Genomic DNA, 26,359 nt, shown 5'->3' on the forward strand with positions numbered 1-26,359 from the left:
CAACGGTGGGAACACACTATAGAAAATGAAGATCCACAAATACATTTTTTTTTCTGTATCAGTTGGTTATCATCATTTTGGAAGAGATCACAAATTAATTGAATAGGATATATATGTGAAAAATATAAAAAAAATTACTGAAATAGATGCTAAGACCTAAATAGTAAATTATGGTAGCAAGAAATCATCATAAGTAATCCTTATAGCATCAATTAACTTCTAGAATCTACAGGCTGAGATGTGAATGATATTCTACCAGTATTTCAAATATTTGTTCTCTTACTAAATTAACTACAATATTCACAATTGAAAAAAAAATTGTATTATCCAGTGTTATGAATAACTGAGGAAACATTTGGTTGTAGAACCAATGCATTTATCATACTTAATTGAAAATAGATGAAACAATATTCATATTGCTTTGGTTTTTACATCTTTTAAAGGTATACATCCCATCTTAAAATGTATTACACTACTTAAAATGCTGATGAAATCATAGGTATAGGCTTATGAAATGTCAAGAGTAGAATTAAAAAGGGCAAATAGCTTTTAAAATACTATACAGATTAAAAATAAAATAATTATAAAGTAGTTCTCATGAGTGCCATGGTGCCCTGCAATTCTTTAAAATTCTGGGCAACCTGCATTAATTCCCTGGTGTAAATCTTATGAATTTAAAAATGTGTGTGTGTAATTTGAAACACACACATACATATACTTCTGTAGATTAAACAAAATAATAAACATAAGAACACAGTTCTAGAAATGGGGAAAATGGCTTTTTTTATTAGCTAGACTGGTGCAGAATAATGAAATCTTTGCAAAAGTTAGCCATATTTGGTCAGTTTCCTGCGTCTGACTTAACAAACTTCAATCTCCATAAATATATTAATGCCTCTGTTAAAGGTGCAAACAGATGCTTTATCTCCACATTGTGTGCGTAAATGTAAGTTCTGAAATGTAAATTGATCAAACTGTAGAAACAAATCATTTAAGATTTGTGCAGTGATTAATAACAGAAGCCAGTAATCAAATCTCCCTGCCACCAGCACATCTGTTACAGAGAGTTTCTAGTTTGCCCTATTATGCAAATGTGCAATAAAACAAATACATTACTTAATTTAGCAGCTGGTTCGAAAGCATTCTTTTAGGTGATTTCTTTATGTTTTGTGTACTTTTGCCATTGATGGCAGTTAATGTGAACTAATTCAATTGTTTATGAGACAAAAACTTTCGCATAAAAAATGGCCCTTAGGAAAATAAGCCTTTGGGAAAGTCATTTTGACCCCTTTCTCTGAGAATCAAAAGCTGTAGCAAGCAGATGATAAAACATAGCCCTCAGAGCTTCCATTACAACAGCACTAAATTCTTGAAGGGTTTCAAATGGAAGCTCAACTGATTTGAATGTTTTTGAGTATAGAAGAAAATGCCATGATAGAGACTAATGCTAAAACTTGCTAGACTGAGTCTTACTTTTCCTTTTAAAAAGAAAATTCTGTTGTAGGTATAAAACAAATTTGGGCAAATAAAAGTAAAAATGAAAATCTAATAAGAACACTGAGCTGTGTATTCTGATAGGGGTTAGAAATCATAGAATCAGTTAGAATCAGCTTAGTATCTAGTATAGAAACAACAGGTAGCTCATTGGTAGATAGGTTAGACTCTTACTAAAAATTTAAAAAATTATTTATTTTGTATAAAATAGTGACCAAATTTTTATCCGGTAGACCAGTTAAGAAATGGTATTGATAAACAAAGGTCACAGTCCTCAAGCACCATCACCCACAGAGCTTTCAGCAAATGAAGCACACACATTAAAAGGCTAGTGACTCTTCCCTAGGAATTTGCACCACTAACCTGAAGGTTGCTCCTCTCTAGGGATTAAAGTCTATCAATCTCCTCTTCAGTTTACAGACTCAGACTCACCAGAGGCTCAGCTATGAGTGAAAACTTCATGGAAATGATTTTGAGGGGGGTTTTGTTGCTTTTTTTTAAATTGTTTAGTAATGGAGGTAAGCAAACATGGTGACTTGGAGAAAAGAAGTAAAATGGTGCTGTACTATTTTAAGAAGGTGTGGTTGGAGACTGTCACAAAAAGTAAGAAAGTAGATAATCGAAAAAATCAATAAACATTTCCAGTTAATGTGTAAAGTATCCCAGTGAATATGTAGAATTTCAAATGCTTTCTTTTATGGACTTCATAAGATAGTATTTAAGATACTTTAAGCAATTGTTTAGAAATTGCCTTTGTCAATGGCCAAAACTCAAATGTTATTTTCTTTTTTAACCCTGCTTGATAATATCATGCACGTGGTAATCAAAGTAATAATAAAAATAATCAACATTTATTTATAAAATATCTGCCTTTATACTTGGACCAAGAGGCAGCCGTCAGAATAGAGCAAGGAAACACTGCATGGTTCAAAACTGGGAAGGGATGTGTCCTGCCCCATACCTTTTCAATGTGTATGCAAAACAGATTATCCGGGAGGCTGGGCTCTATGAGGAGAAATATGGGGTCAAGATTGGTGGAAGATCTATCAACAATCTGCGTTATGCAGATGACACAACCCTGCTTGCTAAAACTGAGAAGGACCTGAAGCACTTGCTGCACAGGGTCAAGGACTGCAGCCATCAATATGGATTGAGGCTCAATGTCAAGAAGACAAAGATTCTCACTACTGGACCAATTGGCAGCATCAGCATGGATGGTGAAGAGATTGAGATTGTTAACAACTTTAGCCTGCTTGGCTCCATAGTCAACACTCTTGGCACCAGGAGCCAGGAAATTAAAAGGCGTATTGCCATGGGAAAGTCTGCTGTTAGGGACCTCTCCAAAGTACTGAAGAGCAATGGTGTCTCTCTGGAGACTAAGGTGCGTCTAATACAGGCCATGGTCTTTGTTATGCAACAGAGAGTTGGACAATGACTAGGGAGGATAGAAGGAGAATTGATGCCTTTGAGCTGTGGAGCTGGAGAAGAGTATTGAGGGTACCATGGACTGCTAGGAAAACAAACAGATTCAACCTGGAAAGGATTAAACCAGGAGGCTCCTTGGAAGCAAGGATTCTGAGGCTCCGTCTAACATACTTTGGACATGTTGTAAGGAGGGATGGGTCCTTGGAGAGGAACATCATGCTTTGGAGGTTGGAGGGACAGCGAAGGAGGGAAAGACCCTATATGAGGTGGATTGATTCAGTGACTAGGGTTATGGGATGGGAGTGTCAGAGACAGTGCGATTGGCATAGGACAGAGCAGTCTAGGGCTGCTGTACATAGGGTTGCTATGAATCGCAAGCAACTCGACGGCATATAACAACAACAAAAACAACAATCTGTTTTTACACAGAATTGTGAACCAAAGAGACATACCAAGTCTCTTTTGATCCGCCCCTAAAAATTACTCGCCAACATCATAGAAAATTGAGCCTGGAATAAATTTCAGATTTCAAAAATCATATTCAAATCATCGTATCATTTCTCCTAAATCATGGTTACATTTCAATAAGACCAGGAGCAAAAAGAAGTTATACAACAAAATCTTAGGACCATAGAAGTAAGAGAGACAAACTCCATATTTATTTCTAAAAAAATAGTTGCATATTCTGTATGAGCATTGGTGGAACATGGCTAATTCTTGAGGCTATTAACTGAAAGGCCAACAGGTCAAACCCACCAGCTGTTCAGTGTTAGATCTGGACGGGAGGCCACGGCTCAGAATGAAGAAATCAAAGAATTCACAAGTTGACAAGAAGAGTGAATTTGGCCCACCTGGCCAAATTAACAGATGAACCATAAATTACAATGAATTGACCCTCCCTAAAGAGTCTGTTGTAAAAACCCTCCCCAGTAAGTTCTCAGTGCGACTTCCCATTCTGCATCTTCAGAATGAGGAAACCTCACCCGAGAGCTCCATTATCTAACCCCCCCTTTAAAAAAGCTGCATATGCTTTCTCTCCTCCTTTTTTCTTTCTTCTTTAAATTTGCGAACTTAATATTCAGCAGGAGAAAAGACTCAGCAACCTGTTCCTAAAACTATTATGGCTTAGGAACACTATGAAGCAGTTCTGTTCTGTCACATGGAGTTGCTATCAGTTGGAATCAGTCAGTATCTTTTTCAAAGCAAGCAATATGTAGACGGATACTGTAAAAGGCCCACACGCAGTCAAGTTACCAAATCTATGTTTTTATTTTCTTAATAATAATCTTTGAGTAGCCCTCAATACACTAAGATCTTGCTTACTTTATGGATATATTTTTTAATGCTAGTGTAAGAAGGCATAAACAATTCCAGTCAATATTTGTTATATCATAACTCAGTAAGCATATTCATAGAAGGCGTGGCAGGAAGGAAAAGAATTAACAACAGCAAAGTACAGTAGCAGGACCAAGTGCACTGACATTTTCCATATGTTACACAATAGACATCTTTGATTATGAGGACACTGAGTTAATTACGATATGGTTAAAGAATCACCATTGATTCTCTCACTTGAAAACCATATTCTACATTGTAGCAAACACTATAAAATATGCCCACATCCCAAATTAAATGTAAAAATTGAAATGTAAGTAGATTTGAAATTTTTAAAAGCTTTTTGAAATTATAGAGTTATAGAATTTATTTGAAATGGCTTGATAAGGAGTTGTGTTGCAACCTAATGGCACACAGTTTGAATCCGTTAGCTGTTCCACAGGAGAAAGACGGGGAATCTCCTCACATGTGATTTATTTCTGCCCCAAACCCACTGGTCAGACAGTTATTAGTTGGTTTTGACTTGAAGATACAAAACAACAACAAATTAATGCACTCAAACTCATTGTCATGAATTCAGAACCAAGGGTTATGTGAATCAGAACTATAGCTGACTTCACAGTGGGTTTTCAGAGGCTGTAAATCACCAAGGAAGAGATTTCCCATCTTTTTTTCGAAGAGCAGCTGGTAGACTTGAACTATCACCTTTGGGTTGGCAGCACAACTTAATGGGTAGGAGTTAAGTTGTTGGTTGAAATGACTGTAATATTTACTGACTATACAACCTTCAGATTTAAGCTGCTGCTTTGATGTGATTATCCCTGCCACCAGTGCTGATATACCTGTGTATTGACTCCACCAGTGCTGATATACCTGTGTATTGACTTGTCTTTCTGGTTTGTTCATAAGGGTATCATTTATTTGTCAGTTTTTGTATTGAAGTGTCTTTGCATATTGCTGCTCTTAATAGCTTAGATATATATATGTTTGCTTGTTTATCGTCTGCTGTATTTGGGTACAGGGCTTGTCTATCAGGTGCTATACTAAAGCAGAGCTCACAGATCAAGACAAACTAGGAAAATGTCAATTGACATGTTTCAGCAAACAGACACTGCCCTGCATGTGCTAAGTTGTGCAAAGATCTGGAGGACATCCAGCTGGCCGACTAACTGGAAAAGATCGATATTTATTCCCATTTGAAATAAAGGTGACCCAACAGAGTGCGGAAATTATAGAACAATATCATTAATATCATATACAAGCAAGATTCTGCTGAAAATTACACAAAAAAATGTTTAGAACCAAATGTCAGCAGTGAACTGCAAGATACGCAGGCTGGATTTAGAAGAGGTCATGGTACTAAGGATATTATAGCTAATGTTAGATGGATCTTGGAAGGAAGCAAAGAATATCAGAAGAATGTCTATCTGTGCTTCATTGATTATGCAAAGGATTTTGACTGTGTGGATCACAGTAAGATGTGGCTGACTCTTAGAAGAATGGGAATCCCAGAACATTTGATTGTGCTAATGTAAAACCTATACTTGGACTAAGAGGCAGTCATCAGAACAGAGCAAGGAGGCATTACATGGTTAAAATCAAGAAGGGGGTTAGTCAGGGATGTATTATGTCTCCATACCTTTTCAATCTGTATGCAGAACAGATCATCCCAGACGCCAGACTGTACGAGGAGGAATGTGGCATCAGGATTGGTGGAAAATTCATTGACAACCTGCGTTATACAGATGACACAACCCTGCTTGCTGAAACTGAGGAGGACCTGAAGCACTTGCTGCAGAAGATCAAGGACTGCAGCCTCCTATATGGATTGAAGCTCAACATCAAGAAAACAATGATTCTTATCACCAGGCCAATTGGCAGCATCAGTATGGGTGGTGAAAAGACTGAGATAGTTAACAGTTTTAGTTTACTTGCCTCCACAGTCAATGCTCTTGGTACCAGCAGCTAGGAAATCAAGAGACAAATTGCATTGGGAAATTCAGCTGTGAGGCACCTCTCAAGAATGCTGAAGAGCAACGACATCAGGCTGGAGACTAAGGTGCACCTGATCTGGGCTATAGTCTTTGCAATTACATTCTATGTATCAGAGAGTTGGACAGTGACTAGGGATGATAGAAAGAGAATTGATGCCTTTGAGCTGTGGTACTGGAGAAGAGTGTTGAATATACCATGGACTGCTAGGAGAACAAACAGGTTTGTCCTGGAGAAGGTGAAGCCAGAATGCTCCTTGGAGTCAAGGATTCTGAGGCTTTGACATACTTTGGGCATGTTGCAAGGAGGAACTGGTCCTTGGAGAGGGATCTCATGTTTGGAAGAGTAGAGGGGCGATCCAGGAGAGGAAGACCTTCGAGGAGATGAAACGATTCTGTGACTGTGGTGGTGGGAATGAGTGCGTTTGAGATGGCTAGATTGGCGCAGGATAGAACTGCATTTAGGGCTCTTGTGCATAGGGTCGCTATAAGTTGCAAGGGACTCGATGGCACATAACAACAACAATCAACTTTGGAAATAACAGGCCTTGGAAAACTCTATTAAAAATAAAGCACATTTAGACTATCAGATATCACACTGGAGGCTGAGATCATATTTTACATATTGGGAGAAACAAACAAAAAATATGTAGGAATAGTTACAAACAGCCACTAATAATTATATTTGGAACATATAAGTATAAATGTAGGAAAAACAGATATTCTTTAAAAAGAAATGGAATGCAGAAATATTGACATGTTGGGCATTGGCTAACTGAGATGAATTGGCAAGGGGCTCTTTGAATCAGAGTCACACAGTTGACTATACGTGGAATGAAAAAGCAAGGAGTAATGGGGTTGCATTCATAGTCAGAAAGACCATTTCTAGATCAATCAAAGTATAATGCTGTGAGTGATAGAATATCATACTTACATATACAAGGAAGACTTGTTAATACCTATATAATTCAAATATATTTACAAACAACTAAAACCAAAGAGGAGGAAATAGAAAATTTCTACCAAATTTTGTAGTCTGAAATAGATCAAATAACTAAGGTTCGTTAATAATAACTGGACTAGAGGACAAAAGTTAGGAACAAGGAAGATGGATCGGTATTAAGAAAATACAGGCTGGATGACAGAAATGAGGATGGAGATAGAATGATAGAATTTTACACAATAAATTATTTATTTATAGCAAATACCTTTTATGAAAATGAACAGTGACTATATACACAGACCTCACTTGATGGACGACACAGGAATTGGATTGATTACATCTGGGGAAAACATCATTGAGGAAGCTCAGTATCAGCTGTGAAAGCCAGACCAGATGCTAATTGTGGGACTGACTATCCCCTATTGTGCAAGTTCAAATTGAAGCTAACGAAAATTAAAACAAATCCACAAGGATTAAAATATGACCTTGAGTAGATCATACCTGAATTTAAATACCATCTTAAGAACAAGTTTGTGGTATTGAACACTAATCAATGAAAACTAGAAAAGCTGTTGGTGATATAAAAGATGTTATCCTTGAAGAAAGCATTACAAAATAATTACAAAGAGGAGAAAGAAAGGACCAAATGGATCAGGGCCAGTCTGTTGTATTATATAGTACATCTTGCCGTGGGAAATGCCACCATTGGTCACTTGGGGACCCACACATCTGGTCCCACTGTTGTCTCACTGTCCTGCCCAGCCACCATGAATGTCCCTTAGGTTTCTCTGATTTCTGAGAGCTGTACACCTGTTCATCTATTGTAATCACACTGGCTCAATATTTCCATAATGTGATGTCGTTTTGTGCTATTTTGAACAATTAAAGGATTATTTTGGGGAAAAAAAAACCCCAACTCCAAAAATTGCACTAGAACACCAAGAAGTCAAAACAAATTTAGGAAAGGAGAAAATTAAAGAATTGAACAGAAGATTTCAAAGGGCAGCTCATGAAGACAAAGCAAAGTATTATAACAAAATGTAAGACGAGTTGGAGTTATAAAATTAAAAGGGAAGAACATGCTCAGCATTTCTCAAGCTGAAGGAACCAAAGAACAAACTCAAGCCTTGAGCTGTAATACTTAAAGGTGCTATGGAGATAATACTGAATGGTCCTGTAAGTAACAAAAGAATATGGAAGAGAACACAATCACTGTGTTCAAAAAAGAGCTGACACAGAACCATTTAGAGAAGTAACGTATGATCAAGAGCCAACGGTAGTTAATCAGGACATTCAAGTTGCTCTAAAGGAATTACAAAAAATAAGGTCCCAGGAACTGATGAAATACCAATTGACAGATGTATTTCAATGAACAGATGCAGCTCTGAATGTGCTCACCAGGTTGTGTGAAGAATTCTGGAGGACAGGAGATCCAACAGAATGTAGAAATTATAGAACAATTATCACTAAAATAAAAAATCTTACTGAAGATAATCCAGAAAATGACTAGAACAATGCATTGCTAGAAAATTGCCAGAAATACAAGCTGAGTTTAGAGGAATCTATGGCACTAGACATAGTATCAATGGCAGATGGATCTTGGCTGAAAGTCGAGAGTACTAGAAGGGTGTCTATTTGTGTTTTATTGATTATGCAAAGATAGTTGACCGTGTAGCTCACAACAAACTGTGGTTAATACTGAAAAGAATGGAAATCCCAGAACATTTGATTATGCTTATACAAAACTGATAACTAGACCAGCAAGCTGTTTGTTGTCTGAAGAGAACAAGGGAACACTGCATGGTTAGAAATGATGAAAGGAGGGCATCAGGAATGTGTTTTGGGTGGTGGTGTTTTTTTATTCTCTTCACAACTTTTTAATCTATGTATGGAAGAGATCATTCAATAAACTAGTCTTTGAAAAATCTGATCATGCAGATGACACAACCTTGCTTGCTGAAACTGAGGAAAGCAAAGATTCTCAACACTGAGTGATATCTCATCATGATAGATGGAGAAAATATTTAGGCTAATGATTTCATCTTGCTTAGATCTACAATCAGAACTCTTTGCACTAGCAACTAGGAGATCAAAAGATGAATTTCATTGGGAAAATATGTCACCAGGGACCACTCCAGTGTGCTAAAGAGCAACAGTGTCAGTCTAGAAATTAAGGTGCACTTGATCCAAGCCATGGTCTTCTCAATTGCTTACTATGCATCTAAGAGCTGGACAATGACTAAAGATGACAGAGTTGATGCCTTTGAATTGTGATGATGATGAAGAATATTACTGAACATACCATAGTTTGCCAAAAGAAAAAAAAAATCTGTCCTTCAGAGAGTGTCACCAGGTTGCTACTTGGAAGCAAAAGATTTAAAGCTCCTGCTCACATACTTTGGCATGTTGACAGGAGAGACCGGTTCTTGGATAAGGACATCACATTTGGAGGGATAGAGGGTCAGCACAGGAGAGGAAGATACCAGATTATATGGAGCAACACAGTGACTGGCAATGAAGTCAGATGTGTCAGAAGGTGGTGAAGTTGGTTCAGGATACAGCAGGGTTCAGATTAGTTGTTCATAGCGTTAATAAAAGTTGAAGTCAACTCAGTGGTACTTAACAATAACAATGTATATTTTAAAGACTATCCCATATATATGAAAATAGCTTGAAATTAAGAAAATCTAAAAAGTTTCAAATTAAGGTTTATTACGTTAAATGGTTAATGAAACTGTTAATATTATGCTTTTTATTTTAATAGACATTCAAACAGCTTGACTGCAATTTTCATAACATGTTTTGGGATTAATAATTTATCTTTGATTGTATTAAAGATTCTGTGATAACATTTTCACCTTTCAGGGGGGAGAAACAATTTGAATTCACATTCAAAGCATGGCGTATGTAACCCCTGTGTGTGGTGATGAATTGTGTGTTTGCTGAATAAATTTAAGAAAGGCTTCTAGGTTAAATTGGATTGAAAAAAAAAACCAAACACAAAACCTGGTGATCTACTTCTTAAAAAAATCAGTCATAGAAAACACTATTGATTACAACAAATACACTTCTTAAATAACATGCCTCCGGAAACTATGAACTTTAATAAATGCCGATAGTTGTAGAGGGGCTTCAAGCCTTTTATTCATAGGGTCTCAATGAGTCGAGCTCGACTCGAAGACAATCAACATATTGCCGTAGATATTAGACATTAGTCTGAGACTAATTTGACAGCAGCAGACATTTTTTAGAAGTTACAAATATTATTGTAGTCCATTGAAAATTCAAAGTTCCAAAATATTAGTCTAATAGTGCATAATGATTAAAATGTTTCTCCCAAAGGAGCTCTGGTGACATACTGGTAAGAAGCTGCACTGCAATCCTGAATCCACCCGAAGCTCAGCTGGAGGAGGGACAATCTCCTTCTGTACCAGTCAGATCCCATTTGATGGTACACACACAAAATAATAAAAAAAATTAAAATAAAATGTTTCTCCAAAAGTTTTAAATCCTTCAGAGAGAGGAAGAGAGCAAGTGCCAGGATTTTATGATTAAAAAGTTATTTTAATTTTTTGTTTTCAGTTATAAAATATTTCAAGAATATAAATACAAAAATTGATGAAATATATCCTGTTGCTTATTGCATTTCCACATTACTTTTGATTTTCTTACTTCCAGAAGTATATTAATCAGTTGCCATTTTAGTGAACAATAAACTCTGTCTTTGACTATAGTTTAATGCTGGATTTACTGAATATAAATGTCTAGTTTCATTTATAATTTCACTAAGCCTTCTGAAAATATCATTCCATTGTCTTCTGACACCTGTTACTACAGTTGAAAAGACTGCTCCCATTTTATCTACCTATTAGCTACTTAGATTTGTTTAATGTCTAATATTTTGTACATGGTTTACAATATTCTGAAGCATCCAATATATACACATCTGAGTATCCTGATTACTCATCATTTATTAACTCCACAAAATTTTAATAATTCTATTATAAATATTTCCTATTTACCTATTATTTTCCTTTTAGGAAACTTATTAGTGGAATGTTGTACAACTTCATATTTTACCTCTCTTTTATGTTTTCTATACCTCTCTTGCTTTCTTCTTTTAATTTCTAATTTCTAAGATTTACCTTTCAGGTGACAATTATCCTAGCACAGGTTTAATCTGCAAATTTATGGTATTTTGTGAGATCTTTAACAATAGTTTAAAGCTACATGTTCTATTTTTATTAACTTGAAATAAGTTTCTTTAATACTATCTTATTTTTCATTTTGTCTTTTAACATCTTTAATTATGCTTGGCCTCCTTTCTTTCTATGATTGTTAATCTAGCTCCATATCTCTAATATACCTAGTTTTAAATCTGTGAAATTCAGTCAATTTTCATTATAATTTGCCCTTATATTCTCATTTCTCCCATATGAGAATTCTTTAAGTTCTGGGTTGTACAGGAATTCCTACAGAGAACTTTTTATCTATTTCTGTCAGTCCAAGGGATTCCACCACCAGTAATCAATATTTTTTTCTTATTTTCTGTGAAAAGGAATTGAAGACCATGGAAGCCCTTCAAATTTGGACTTTAAATTTGTGCAAGTTTCGTCCTTAGTGTTCTATAATCTTACATTAAAAATGTGTTCACATAGGCACTGAAGACTCTAGGTGATGGGGGCTGAAGAGCAGGGAAGACAGAACATTTTGTTCTTATCTCTCTTAGCTGAACAGCAACAACAATATATAGACTTTAACCTTCACAATCTTATGTATAACTTTCAGTTCTAACACTGTGTTTTATATGGGCTAAAACCTTGTTTTCATTTTCTGTTGAGAACCAAAACTATTTCGTTGGATAGTAACCCACCCTGAACAATTTTAGCATTAGTTTATTTTTTTCAAATGTCTTTTTTTCCCCTAGTTGTTCTTATTGTGTGCCATAGAGAACTGACCCAAAGATGACCTTCCAGTCACAAGGGAGGAGATTGCCCATCCTTCTCCTGCAAAGCAGCTGCTGATCTCAAACTGCATGCCTTTGGGATTGCAGTGCAGCTTCTTACCACTACTAGGCTTACCTAAGGTTTTCTTTCTTTTTATTTATTTTTTTTTTCCTGAGAAAACATCCCTTTGGTTTCCTTTCTTTTACTTAAGAATTTGATTGATATTTTTGTTCTTTCAAAATGAATAGCTTTAAGAGGTTATCAATGGAGGACGTTCATTTATATTTTTTTTAATTTTTAGTTTAAATTCGTTTGCATATAATGTGTTTCACACTATTCTTCATTCGCATTGGGTTTCACGCAATCATTCCCATTCATTTTACTTTATAAAATTAATCACCACTGACATATGCCCCCCATTATACTATCTTTCCAGATCCCCAGAAGATCTTTCCCATTTCTTTTACCTCCTCCCTCTGCCGACCAAATTGTGTGCCTTCATTCCCCGTCCCCTCACCTCATGCTTACCCCTCCCCTTCCTTTCATCCCTTGGAACCCCATAAACATTTTTAGGACAAATATTGCATACGACCTTCACCTATTTTAATAACCCTTTTTCTGGAATACATTATCCCCAAGCTGTTGGTGTCATCTGAAGTGAGTTGCACTCTTCACCCAAAGGCTGCCTGCTTTTGGCAGTTGAAATCCGCCAGTGGCGCTGAGAAAGGTTTCCTCCTATTTTGAGTTATAACCTCAGAAAGCAGAAGAGGATTGCTGTCAGTCAGAACGAACTCAATGGCAATGAGTGAGAATGTATTGTTTGTTCAACTAAAATATTCCGATATTTTTACTTGTAAACTAAAAAAAAATTAATTTCTAATGTGGAAGCTTTGTTTGATTCTCTGTAGATTCATGTAAACCAGAAAATCTAACTTAGCAATAGAAAACATAAATAACTACTAAATCCATGTCTGATCATAATTTAGATTATCTTAATCCCCGAAGAACTTCACATTAAAGAATCAAATTTTGAAGGACATGGCGCGCACGTGCATGCACGGGCGCGCACACACACACACACATTCAGCTAACTTGGATGGGGAATGGGATTGGAGGCAATCATCTCATATATAAATTCAAAAATATATCTATTGAAACCTAGCAAAGTGGAGATTTCCATCATTGCAAGTGAAGTATCTTGAGAGATTGGGTGTAATTGATTAAAGGATGAAACTGTAATTACTGTGGTAGATATAAATTATTGCCAAGGGTCTTCTAAGTAATTCAAAGGACCTTTAGATTTATATGGTTCTAGATAGAAACAGAAAATTTGCTGCCTTGAAATATCTATTTCAATTTTACAAGAATGAACTGTGTTGTATAGAAGCGTTATAAACCCTAAAACATCCTGACAAACTTTACAGTTTTTTTACATAGTCTAGGCTCTACTCTAAGCAGACAGGAGGGGGTAACCTTAGTTAATAATGATTTATATAGGACTGTATTCTAGCTATGTGATGAAACTCTTTAAAAGCACCTTTTCTTAGTATCTCAGAAGCTGCTATTAACAAAATTACTGAGTAATTTGGCAGTTGTAAATTGTGACCTTCTGCCATTGGTTGGGTCATAGATGTTTTCCTTTTTAAGTACTGATGGGTTCAATGGAGTAAACATTGACATTATAAATAAGCATATATGCAGAGAACTAGGTTCTGGTCAATTCCATAATGGAAAAGAAACAGAGTCATTCAAGAGGGGTTTAGGGGTGGGAGCAAGCTCTTAGTTAAGCAGATGATGGAATGAATATTGTATTTAAGAATGCCACACATACTGATGAAAAGAAGTCTGCATGCCCCAGAGACTACAAGAATAACATATTGGGCTGATCTTATAATTAAGGGAGAAGACATAAGTCAGGGACATCTTATACCAACCATTTTCCTCTATGATACACTATAATTATTTATTATCTTTATGATTCTTACTCCAAGAAAAATTTTGTACGGATAAGGATAATATGAAGTTTCTTATCCCTAGTTAATATCAAAGGTAAAGAGTAAGGCAAATTAAAAATTAGTAAATGAGTTACCTGTATAGCCCCGGTCTGTCCATTTGCTGTACAGAGGTTACTCGTGGTTGCTGTGAAGCTGAACACTATGATACTGATGTGTGAAATGAGAAAATGGTTACCCATGGTGGACAGTGTTTGGTGGAGCTCCCCAATTAAAACAAGGTTGGAAGCAGGAGTGGCATCCTCTTTTGAAATAGCTTGCCTCCGGAAACCCTATGAACCTGCAGAAAGGACGAAAGATATACAAGTGTCCAGGTCTTTTGTTCATAGGGTCTCTATGAGTCTCCTACAACTTGACAGCACACAACAACAGCAACCATGTATTTATAAGGCTATAGCCATTAATCTCTGATGGCAGAGATAGAAGAATAAGAATTTCCATATGCATTTGACTGGATGACTCTAGAATTATTAGTTTAGAACATTAAATACAATATGACAATATGATTATGTGTTTTTCTAGTTACAAACTTGGAAGTGAGTGTTCCAAGAAGGAAATTAGTTAAATTCTATTACCACTGCCACACTGAAGGCATGTTTGTTTGAATCTATCAACTGCTCTGCTGGATAAAGATGAGCAATGTCCTCCCACTGCCTCTGAAAACCTCTGAAGAGTCAGTTATGAATCAGTTCCAACTCAAAGGCAAACAACTCTAATATACTACACCACACACACACACACACACACACATTGTAAAAATTGATATTCTGGTTTTAATTGCCTTATACATATCCGATTTATGCGTCTAGGATTGTTGGAAGCCAACTATTATCCATTCTTACCTTTCTGTCTTGCTAAAACTTGCTTTTTGCTCTGCTCTCTGGTGAGTATTCCCAGCCAGAGGCAGGGAACCCATAACCAATCATGGCAGTTCTTTCTCCCACTTTCATAACTGCTAAAAATGGCCATGTGACCGAGTGCTGTTCGTTGAGAACTGAAGAATGTCTGCTTTGGACACTACTGGGAAAACATTAGCTTTGCAGATTAATGGGAACAAACACAACTAGGTGACCTTCTTCTGCATCACATAGTCCTTTCTGGTACATAGTTAACAGCTGAAATTGCAGCAACTATTTGTGGAAAAAAAACCCAACAAGTTAACTGAGGAGACATGAATATTAACATCACTGTATTACAAACCAACATCAGTCTTAGCCAATATTTGGTTGTTGGTTTAAACTACACCTGGAAAATTTTTCATTTGCTACTAAATTTATTTAAATTATATCTATGTATATATATGTATACTATATATCTATATTTATATATGTTCATATACATATATAGAGACAGAGAATACATATAATCTCATCCCATGTACTTTCTTTGAAAACCTATTGGAAGTTCAGCTGTGAATCAGTTTCAGTTTGACAGCACACATAACAACAACAACATAATCATGTTGTCAACTCCAGACTGACTCATAGATGACTCTCTAGAGGGCTTTCAAAGGCCATTTGTCTTCTGTGGAGCTTCTGGTGGATTTAAATTAGCAGGTGCCCCCTTTGGTTTGGCAGAGCAACTCCTTACTGACTAGTCTCCAAATATATGTATGAGGGAGTTTGGGGGAGGATTTGTGTGTATGTGTTGTTTTGTGTGTGATGACTGTGTATAGGTGTGTGTACCTATATATCCATCTGTCTCCTGTGACTCACCTATATAGCCTTCTACTATGTAACAAGGACAGTTACATGAGGTATAATAATCTCACAGAACCACCAAGGTGAAGATAATAGATCACTTTCAATCCCAGGATCACATAGGGAGAAGACATGGTGAAAATGCACGAGTTGCTTTGGGTTATGATCCTTCTATGTGGTGGATTCAGACTTGAAGAGAGCACAGACTGTGTGACTATTAATATTTATATTTCCAGTACACAAATGTCACTGCTTTGTATAGGCCCTTACAAGTCTGTTAGATATATAAATTAATGGACAAGAAAGGGAGAATGACACCAAGTATGACTTCAAGTCTGTTTCTGACAAAGCTTCAGAATCCTTGCCTCCAAGGAGCAGCCTGGTATCACACTCTCTAGGATGAACTTGTTTGTTCTGCTAGCTGTTGTTGTTGTTAAGTGCCACTGAGCCATAGATGACTCATAGCTACCCTACGAAAGAAAGACCTGAACACTTGCATAACTTTCATCGTTTCTTCAAGTTCATAGAGTTTCCACAGGTAGGAGATTTCGAAAGTGGATGCCACTTCTGCTTTCAAGCTTGTCTTAATTGTGGAGCTCCACCAAGCACTCTCTGCCATGGGTAACCATTATCACAATTGACACATCAGTATCAAAGTGTTTAGCATCACAGCAACCATGAGTTACCTTTGTACAGCAAATGGACAGACCAATGCTATACCACTTAGAAGAATGTTTGACCAAAAACAATTAAAACTAGGCCCAAGAGCCACAGGATTCCAGCCCCTTATTGCTGACCAAATGGGTTTTTTAATAGGAGGCCAAATCACATCATATCACACCCATTAGAAAATCAACATTCCCAAGAAGCTGCACTGCATTCCCAGAAGTATGCTGTTTGAATCCACCAGATGCTCTGCTGGAGAAGGAGGGGCAATCACCTCCTGTACCAGTCACATCCGATTTGATGGTATACGTACACACACACACACTAAAATTAAAAGGAAAAAAAATCAACATCCCACCGTAATCCTCACCAGAACCAGCAAACAAACCTCTGTAGAATCCAAATCCTGCAAACGACTTCCAAACTGGATTCCAGACCCAATATTTTTGATACAGGTAATATTTTCCATCTTCCGATCAGACTGCTGACTGATGTAATTAGGTTCTTGTCAATTTTTCTCCCCTTCCCCAAGAATCACTACTTTCTGAGGGGGGCAAGTTTACAAGTGAGATTATATCTGAATAATTACAATCTGGCCTTGATATTAAATATCACTATAAAATAACATCTTCAGGATCTCTGATGTCTAAAAATTGGCTAAAGACTGGTGTATTTTGCATGACAAAATCTCTCTGCTTTACAAAAGATTGACCTCCGACAATTTTGGTGCCAGAAAAAATTTTAAATCATGATATCTATCTCCTCTAAGACCTTCATTTTTCAACAAGGCAAGTGAAGCCTGGGTACCTAGAAGACCTGCCAAGGCTTCTCGTTCCTGTTCCCCACACCTCATAGTCCCCTGACTCTGCATACTGCCAAAGGGTACACAATTGATAAATGGACCTTCAGAAAAAAATACTGGAGCCCAGGGCACGGAATCCCCAGACTCTAGTTACCAGAAGTCGTTGTAGCTCAAATGGAAGGTTACGAGCTTTGCCCAGAAAATTCTGCCAGCACTTTGCAAGTCAGAGGACTGGTGGCAGAGGAAGAGGGGGATGGCCTGCGAAAGTATGGAAGTGGGGAGTGCCTCTAGCTAGAGGAATTCTCCCAGTCATGCGGAAACCATTGGAGACCTCTATAAGTAGTGAGCATGTCACCAATATAATTAAATAAAAATTGCTTGCATATGCCCAACCTTGTTGCAGTTTTACCTTCCAGGTACCCAGCCCCAAAACCAGTATCTTCTCCTGGCAGTCCATGGTATATTCAACACTCCTCTCCATCACCACAGCTCAAAGGCATCAATTCTTCTTCTATCATTCCTAGTCATTCATTTTCCAGCTTTCCGATGCATAGCAAGTAACTGCGAAGACCATGGAATTTATCAGCCACACCTTAGTCTCCAATCTGACATCGTTAAATTGGTTCACATTTTCTGATACCATTTCTACTAGAGGTTGAAATTATGGGAGAAAGATTCTAGGCAAAGAAGAACAGTAGAAAACCCAAACAATCCACAGAAACAAAACTCATGAAGGATTTCTACAGCCTAGGAAGTAAGGTGATGTTTCCTAAGAAAGAGGTAATAAAAGCAAAGGTGAAGGATACAAACACTAAACTCTAATTGTAACATTGCCACTTTCTAGCTTACTGAACTTTCTTTTTTTTGTATCCACTGATAAACAACCAAAAAATCTAGTTCCTTCCGTGTCTCTCACAGAGCATGAGTATAAAATAAAAGCACAACTGTGACATTTTCTGCCAAAGCCTATTTTTGTGGTTTTAAGGATAACTGAACTGGCTGGACCAGAGGCATGACCTAGAGGGAGAAGCGTGATGTAGACCAGGTGGCTGTTTTATGGCAAAAAAAAGAAAGAAAAAAAGCCAAATATTACCTTTTACATAACGTGATGTCAACATAGTAGCCTGAGTAACTTAGTCTGAGCTAAAAGCAAAAATGAATTCTGTCACTGCTAAGGGGAGGGAGATAGATAATGTCTTAAATTGCGCAGATTGCATGAGATCAACCAAAAAGAGATAAACAAGATGGACTTTTTCCATGATTAAATCACAGCTATACATTGCACTCTACCACCCCAGATGCAAGAAATAAGGAACTGTATTATCTGCAGAGAAATTAGGAAAAATAAACTACAGAAAGACTATCTGCTTTTTACTGTCACCATGCACCAGCAGTTCTAAACAATGTCAGTAATGAAATATCCCTTTCCCTAAAAATTTCTTGCTGATCTAAGTTCTAAACAATTACAAAAATTAATGTTGTGTTTTTATAATATATATACGTCCTAATGAAAAGAATGTGCACTGCAATCCCAAAGGCATATGGTTCAAATCCACCAGCTGGTCTACTGGAGAAGGATACACGGTCTACTTCCACGTGATTTATTGTCTCTGAAAACCTGCTGAAGGGCCAGCTATCGGTCTATTCTGACTCTACAGTGTACGACAATAACAACACAGAGACATACATACATATATGCAAAATTTAGATGAGAATATTTTATTAAATTGTTGTTGTTGTTATTTTTGTTATGTGCCGTCGAGTCGTTTGCGACTCATAGCAACCCTATGTACAACAGTCCTAAACTCTGCTCTGTCCTGTGCCAATCGCACTGTCTCTGACACTCCCATCCCAATTATTCCAGTCACTGAATCAATCCACCTCATAGAGGGCCTTCCTCTCCTGCGCTGTCCCTCCACCCTCCCAAGCGTGATGTCCTTCTCCAAGGACCAGTCTCTCCTCCCAACATGTCCAAAGAATGTTAGACGGAGCGTCAGAATCGTTGCCTCCAAGGAGCCACCGATAGTCTCTAATAAATATGACATTTTACATCATAGTCTATTTGAGATACTCCTAGAATACAGTAGCCTCCAACACTTGTGAACATATGTTCACATATGTACATATGTTCCGTTTGAAAGAAATTGCTAATGGTTCAACATCCTTCAATTTTATGTTTACAATTATAGTATAGAGTTTTTACATATTCTTGAGTATAAACAATAGTTACAAATAAGCAGTAATAAGGCATGAGAATATGAACCTTTTGGTTCTGTAATATAGGGTACTTCTTAAAATGTTTGTGCTTAAAAAGGTACCATGAGACAGACTTTGCTAAGTACAAATTTTATACCATCCATATAATGTATTAATGAATTTGAATAACTTCTCTAAAGTCAGGATTTATTATTGTGTTGTTTGATAAAAATCAAGGAATTATTGACTATAGTGAAAAAGAATTTTGTCATAAAGAAGTTAAAAGAGTTAAAAATGGCTCATTAAGACACAGTGATTTTAGCAATGGGCTTGAGTGTATCAGAGATTCTGAGGATGGCACTGCATAGGACAGTGTTCAGATCAATTGTTCATAAGATCCCTTAAAGTCATACTTGACTTGGCGGCACCTAGCAACAAGGGTTGAATACTCTAAGCATTCTAGAAAGAGGAAGAAACTCAAAAGATTTGTGAGCAGTAATTTTAGAAACTATACTGTGCTGCTTCTATAATGTTAACAGACTGTACTTTTAAGAAACCAGCAGATTTTAATTCACAGTCAACTCTACAGTAGGACATGCCCTTACAAACACATTCTGGTACATGGCACTGTGTCTTCCCTCCAGCCTTTTTGAAAAAAAAGAAAAATCTATTAACACTAGAAAATCCTTCAATAGTGCTATTTACACTGTGAGCAGAAAACATTGTACAGTATTGAGGAATGGTTTCTGAGAGGTGATAGAGGATTTTTATTTTAGTTTAGAAGTTGAAGTCTAAAGTTTCACTCTGAAACAGGAGTCTAGTTATCCTCTTGGAGTCTTGAATAAAGCTGTATATTATTAAAAATGAAGAATCTTGAAGCCCACTCGAAGGATTCTGACTTAGAAGGACTTGAGTAGAACCTAGAATCTGTGCTTTTAATTAGAATACCAATAACTCCTGGAAGGCATTTCAATAAGTATTGAGGAACTAAAAGTCTCGGAAAAATGGAACTCTTTTTGTGAAATTTCTATTCCCTGTTGAGATTTTATACTTCAATAGGTCTTCATTTTTGCATAAAGGATAAGTAAATTGGTAATGGAAGGGGAAAGCTAAAAAAAAAGAGAGAATCACTCCATCACCCCAAATAAATCAAGCATGGTTGAACAAAAAGTAAGAGTTGGTTTTGAGTGATATAATTTAAGGGAAGCATTTTGTGATATTGAAAAGGTCTGAGAGTTAAATGCTTTGCCAGATTCAAAGGAAAGAGAACATTTTATTTGGACTTTAATAAATATGATGAGATTCTTGCCTTAGGATTTCAATTGTAGGAGATCTCAGAAAGAAAAAAAATCACACACTTTAAGAAGTTAAAAAAATAAACAAGAAAAGGAACTTTCGTCTTAAATTTTACGCATTTTTCTTTTAAAAGTAATACTTTTTTTATCACTGGTCACCAATTATTTTAATTCAACACATATTTAAGGAGTTCTCTGTAGGTGCCAGGCATAGAGAAATTGTCATTGACCTCAAGAAGCTTTTCGTTTACTTGAGGAAATGTTGCGTGTGTTTAGTACTGTAGAGTTGGAACCAAGCTTGACCCTCTGGTGGGTTTTCAGAGGCAGTTAATTACATTGGAAGAGATTGCCCATCCTTCTCCTTCAGAGCGGCTGGTGGCCTTGACCTATGTGCCTTCAGGATTGCAGTGCAGCTTCTTGGCACTAGGCCAAAAGAGAGACATCAAAGTGTAGAGATCAGCTAAAGCCAGAGCTTTATAGACAACAAACAGCCCAGAGACTCCATCAAATACTAGAGACATTTTTGCTAGTTCAAGCCCCAAATACCAGTATGATGTTCTTTGTTTCTGAAGTGCTTGCTGTAGTTTAGGAACCCATAAGTCAAAACAAAGTAGAATTTCTCCATAGGGACCTCTGGTGGCCTAGTGGCAGGAAGCTACATTGCAATCCCAAAGGTGTGCCATTGGAATTCACCAGTTACTCCTCTGGAGAAGGATAGGCAATCTCCTCCCATAAAATTAACTGCTTCTGAAAACCCTCCAGAGGGTCAGCTATGGGTAAGATATTACTAGACGATATGCAACAACAACAACCTTTAAGACAGGCTATTCATTGGAGAGGATATCATACTTGGGAGGTGGGCTTCAGCAAAGGAGAGGAAGACCCCTAATGAGATGGATTGACATAGTAACTTCACCACTTTTAAGGATTGGAATGGATTTATCTGGCCATAACTGATAATAACGGACCCTCCATTGGGTTTCCACAGCAGCAAATTACTTGAGAAGAGCATGTCTATTTTTCTTCCAAGACGCAGCTGGTGGATTCAAACGACCAGAGAGATGCAATCTATGGAGATTAGCAGCATGAATCCTGGTGAACTGGGCCCAAAGAGCTTTCTAAACTTTAGAGATAACATATCCAAAAGGAAACATCTTCTCCAGCTATTAAACAGTCATCAGCCAAACTGAACGTAGAGGAAGATATATCAAATGTCTGGTGGAATAAAAATAGGAAGTTTATGTTTTACAGAGGTGTTAAGTTTTAGTCAGTTCATATACTTGTCTCCCAGTGCTCTTTGCTTGGTACTGGGGAACAGGGACCAGCTTCAGCCACTGAGCAGAGTTGTGGGCAGTTTCTATTAGGTAATCTTCTCCTTCTTGTCACTTCTTATTTTGTCACAATAGTCAAACAAAGCTCTTACTGCCACGCTCTTTTCCCCTGTGAGCATCAGGCACAAGGAGGGTAGGGAGACCATCTTGTTCCCATTTAACTATAAACCCCAAAGGGGATGTTCTCAGCATGGAGTGCAGTATTTTTTCAGGATAGTCTCAACCAGGGATGAGGGTGGGGAGAGGGCAGAGGGAGTAGAAAAGGAGAAGAAAATAGAATTCAAGTGTGTTTATTGGTAATTTTACGATATTTCATGTCTGAAAACATACAGACTGTAAGAGGCAACCAAAAAAGATTCCCCAAAAGCACATATTCCTAGCTTTTTCTCTGCTCAGACCTCTTTGTGAAATAGAACCCATTTTCCTCTTGAGGGAACCCTTGCCTGCTAAGCTGTCACTGAGCCCTCAGGGGAGTTTTTCTTCTGGTAAATTCTCACAGTCTAATAGCTCTGTTCTTGGCCCAGTTTGTTTTTCTGGGGGCTAATGTTTTCCTTCCTTCAGGTTTAGCCCCCTCTCATATTTTTTCACTCCCAACTCCAGTGGCCAGAAAATCAGATTTTCTGGGAACATCTGGGGCTACACAGAAAGCACTGGCCTGAGGAAAGGACGCTGGGTCTTTGTGCTCCTGCAAAAATCCTCTGTATTGATTGAGTGCTGGGTCTCCTGTGTTACTGCCCTTGCTGTCTCTCAGAGAGAAATTTCATACTAATTTCTGAGAGGCCGTCACTACCAAGTAACCAACAATGACAGTATTTCAATACTAAATTAAAGAATGCCTTACTTTCAAATTCTTGCTGCTGAAGAGATCCTACGGTTGAGATTTTGCTTTTACAAATTATCTAAGACACAGTATTTACATTATAAAGATGCAAATATCCCCAAAGGGCATAGTGGCAAAGTGCCCTTTTCCTGTGCATTTCAGCCTAGACTCATTGCCCCCTCCTCATCCACTGAGGTATGTAGAAGAGAGCCAGAAATTGCCCATAATCACGCTATGCCTTTCTACTGTACATCCAATATGTGCTGTCATTATTTCAGTTTTTGAAGCTCTCATGGCAGCGTTGCCAGTGAAGATAATGGGGCCTATTATTTTCAATGGGCTCCATCAGGAGGTTTCAATGGGCCTGCTATCATTCGAACAAAGACACATTGGGAAGCAACACTGCTTTCTTGTCATCAAATGGCTGTTGGGTTTTGTGAAGTAAAAGAACACCCCTTTTCCCTTTTCAGTTCTGTAGGATTTTGAAAGAGCCAAGAAGATAGCTTAGAAAAACAAGTCTGACTCCTCAGCAAATGCCCTTTGCTCTCGCTGGATGTATAGAGAAGCATCTTTTGCTTTATAACCTCAATAAGTTGACTAAAGTAAAACTTGCTTTCCCTTGACTTATGTTAAAAACTAGAGATAGATCAGAAATATGGAAAATATAGTCTAACAGAATTTAAAAAGAAGCTAAATTAAAAAAAAAACAAACCCTAAAATCTTCCATTGAGGAAACTGTTTAGATGATTGTTAAGTTTAAGGTATATTTGGAGACTTTAATACTGATTCAGGTTTAAAAACCCTTTTCCACTCCATGCCATACTCTCCTAAACTTGAGAGTATTCTCACTGTTCTATTTTACACCGACAGCAACTAGTGTTCAATGTGACAGCTCCTTTGGTCTGCGTATTTACAGATCCTTACTACTAACCTTTTCTGAGACTATAATAACAAGATGACTACTGTAACTTGGTGTACAGTGGACAATTTCAGCATTGGTAAAATACATCTTTCAGAGCTTCATAAATATGAAATTTTGCAAAACAAATTTACAAAGGCATCTCTGTAAGAGCTTAAGTAAAAAAGAAAATAGCTCTACATCTGATTGTTTATTATATGCATGCTGCTGTTACTCTTTTTATTTCCCTTTTACACTAGTTTATTTACAAAGTTACTTATTTAATCCTCCTTCCTAAAAAGCTCCTTGCGCTCTGGAGGCCTACTGATAAGAAGCTGCACTACAGTTCCCAAGGAATGCAGTATGAATCCACCAGCTACTCTGTGGGAGAAGGATGGGCAGTCTCCTCTCTAGAAATTTACTGCCTCTGAAAACCCATTATAGGGCCAGTGTAAGTTAGTCCAAACTCAGCAGCACACAACAACCAAAGTGGTCATTACAAAGACAGAGAAGAAAGAAAAAATAATAATGATAAAAATTGATGTTAGGAGGGACCAAAAATTGCACTAGAGTGCCAAGAAGTCAAAACAAAGAGAATGTATGCTGAAATAAGTAAAAGAGATGACCAGAATATGTCAAAGGGCAGCTTGAGAAGACAAAGCAAAGTAATACAGTGGAATGTAAAGATAGATGCAGTCAGAGAATAAAAGGGGAAGAACTTGCTCAGCATTTTTCAAGCTGAAAGAACTTAATAATTCAGGTTTTGAGTTTCACTACTGAGAGATATGAAGGGCAAAATATTGAATGACCTAGGAAGCATTAAATGAAAACGGAGGGAATACACAGAATCACTTTACCAAAATGAATTGGCCTACACTGAAATGAGTTCAAGGAAAACTATGATTTAAAATCAGGAAAGATATGAATCAGGGTTGTATCCTCTTTCCATATTTATTCCATCTGAATGCTGAGCCAATAATTTGAAAAGTTGAACACTGAAGAAGAATGTGGCATCAGGATTGGAGGACTCATGAACAACTTGCATTATGGTCTTAACACAAACATGCTTGGGTTTGGTTTTTTTCATTACCAATAATTTAATGAAAAAAATATTCAATATCACATGCTGATATTTAAAGAAAAGGGAATGAAATAAATTTCTATTCTTTCCCAGTAAGCAAATACTTGGATTTAAAGAAACAAGCATATTCCAAGGTTGTTTATGCAAGGGGGTAGGAAGGAAGTTGTATAAATATAGCAGTAGCCCTAAGAAAGTTCAGGTTTTTTGACAAATTATTTCACATCTTGAATTTATACTAAAGTGATGTCTATAAATGCACCCCTGGATACATATTGTGGTTGTTGTTATGTGCTATTTAATTGCTGGCAACTCATAATAACCCTATGTATAAGAGCCCTATACCCTCCTTTGTCCTGTGCCAATCATATTGTCTCTTACACACCTACCTCCATTACCCCAATCAGTGAATTAATCCATCTCATCAAGGTTCTTTTTTCTCTTGCGCTGTCCCTCCACTTTTCTAAACAGATGTCCCTTTCCAAATAAGGTGGGCTTGAAATGTTTGTTACATTTCAATATCAAGGAAACAAAAATTCTTATCACTGAACTGATAGGCAATGTGATATATGGATAAATTTGTTAACAAATTTATCTTACTTAGATTACAATCAACACACTTGGTACCAGCAGTCAGGGTATCAGAAGACATAGAGTATTAGGAAAGTCTCTGGTCACATATGTCTCCAAATTACTGAGGATCAATGATGTCAATTTGAAGATTAAGGTGCACCTGCTTCAGGCCATGGTCTTTTAAATCACTTGCTTTGATTCTGAAATCTGGACAATGAATAATGATGGCAGAAGAAGAATCAATGACTTTGAGTTGTGATGATGGAGAAAAATACTGAATTTCCATGAACTATCAAAAAACAAACAGGTATATCTTGGAGAAAGTAAAGTCCTCCTTGGAAGCAAAGATGACAAAGCTTCATATCACTTACTTTGGGTATATTGTTAGGAGATCCTATTTTTTAAAGAGGGGCATCATGCTTGGGAAGGTAGAGGGTCAGTGAAAGAGACAAAGACTCTTAACCAGACCCATTGATTCGGTGATAGCTGCAGTGGGCTCAAGTATGTCAGAGTTGATGAGGATAGCACACGATAGGAAAGGGGTCAGATCTGATGTTCATATGGTCACTATGAGTTATAATTAACTTGACAACATCTAATTATGACACACACAGCCCAAGAGGAACGGTGCTTTTGTTCTCCCCACTTTGCAAGTGAGGACCTCTTTGAGGTTTAAGGAGAAAAAATAACTTACAACACATTCTTCAACCAGTAAGAGACAAAACTGGAATGGAATCCCTACAATTTCATTCTAGCATCCTCCTGCATACAGAATGTGGAAGAACATTATGAGTAGTTGAAACATTATTATTTTTGTTGTTGTTGTTGTTGTTATGTGCCGTCAAGTTGCTTGC

At 37.1% G+C, this 26,359-nt stretch overlaps 1 pseudogene; it reads right to left on the reverse strand.

The window, feature by feature from the left end:
* The window catches only part of LOC102865131, a 50,310-nt pseudogene extending 33,329 nt beyond the window's left edge, over positions 1-16,981 (reverse strand).
* Positions 16,982-26,359: the final 9,378 nt, after the last annotated feature.

This window comes from Elephantulus edwardii, unplaced genomic scaffold (genome assembly GCF_000299155.1).
Source record: "Elephantulus edwardii isolate Elephantulus edwardi_28Jun2011 unplaced genomic scaffold, EleEdw1.0 scaffold00084, whole genome shotgun sequence".
Taxonomy (NCBI): Eukaryota; Metazoa; Chordata; class Mammalia; order Macroscelidea; family Macroscelididae; genus Elephantulus; species Elephantulus edwardii.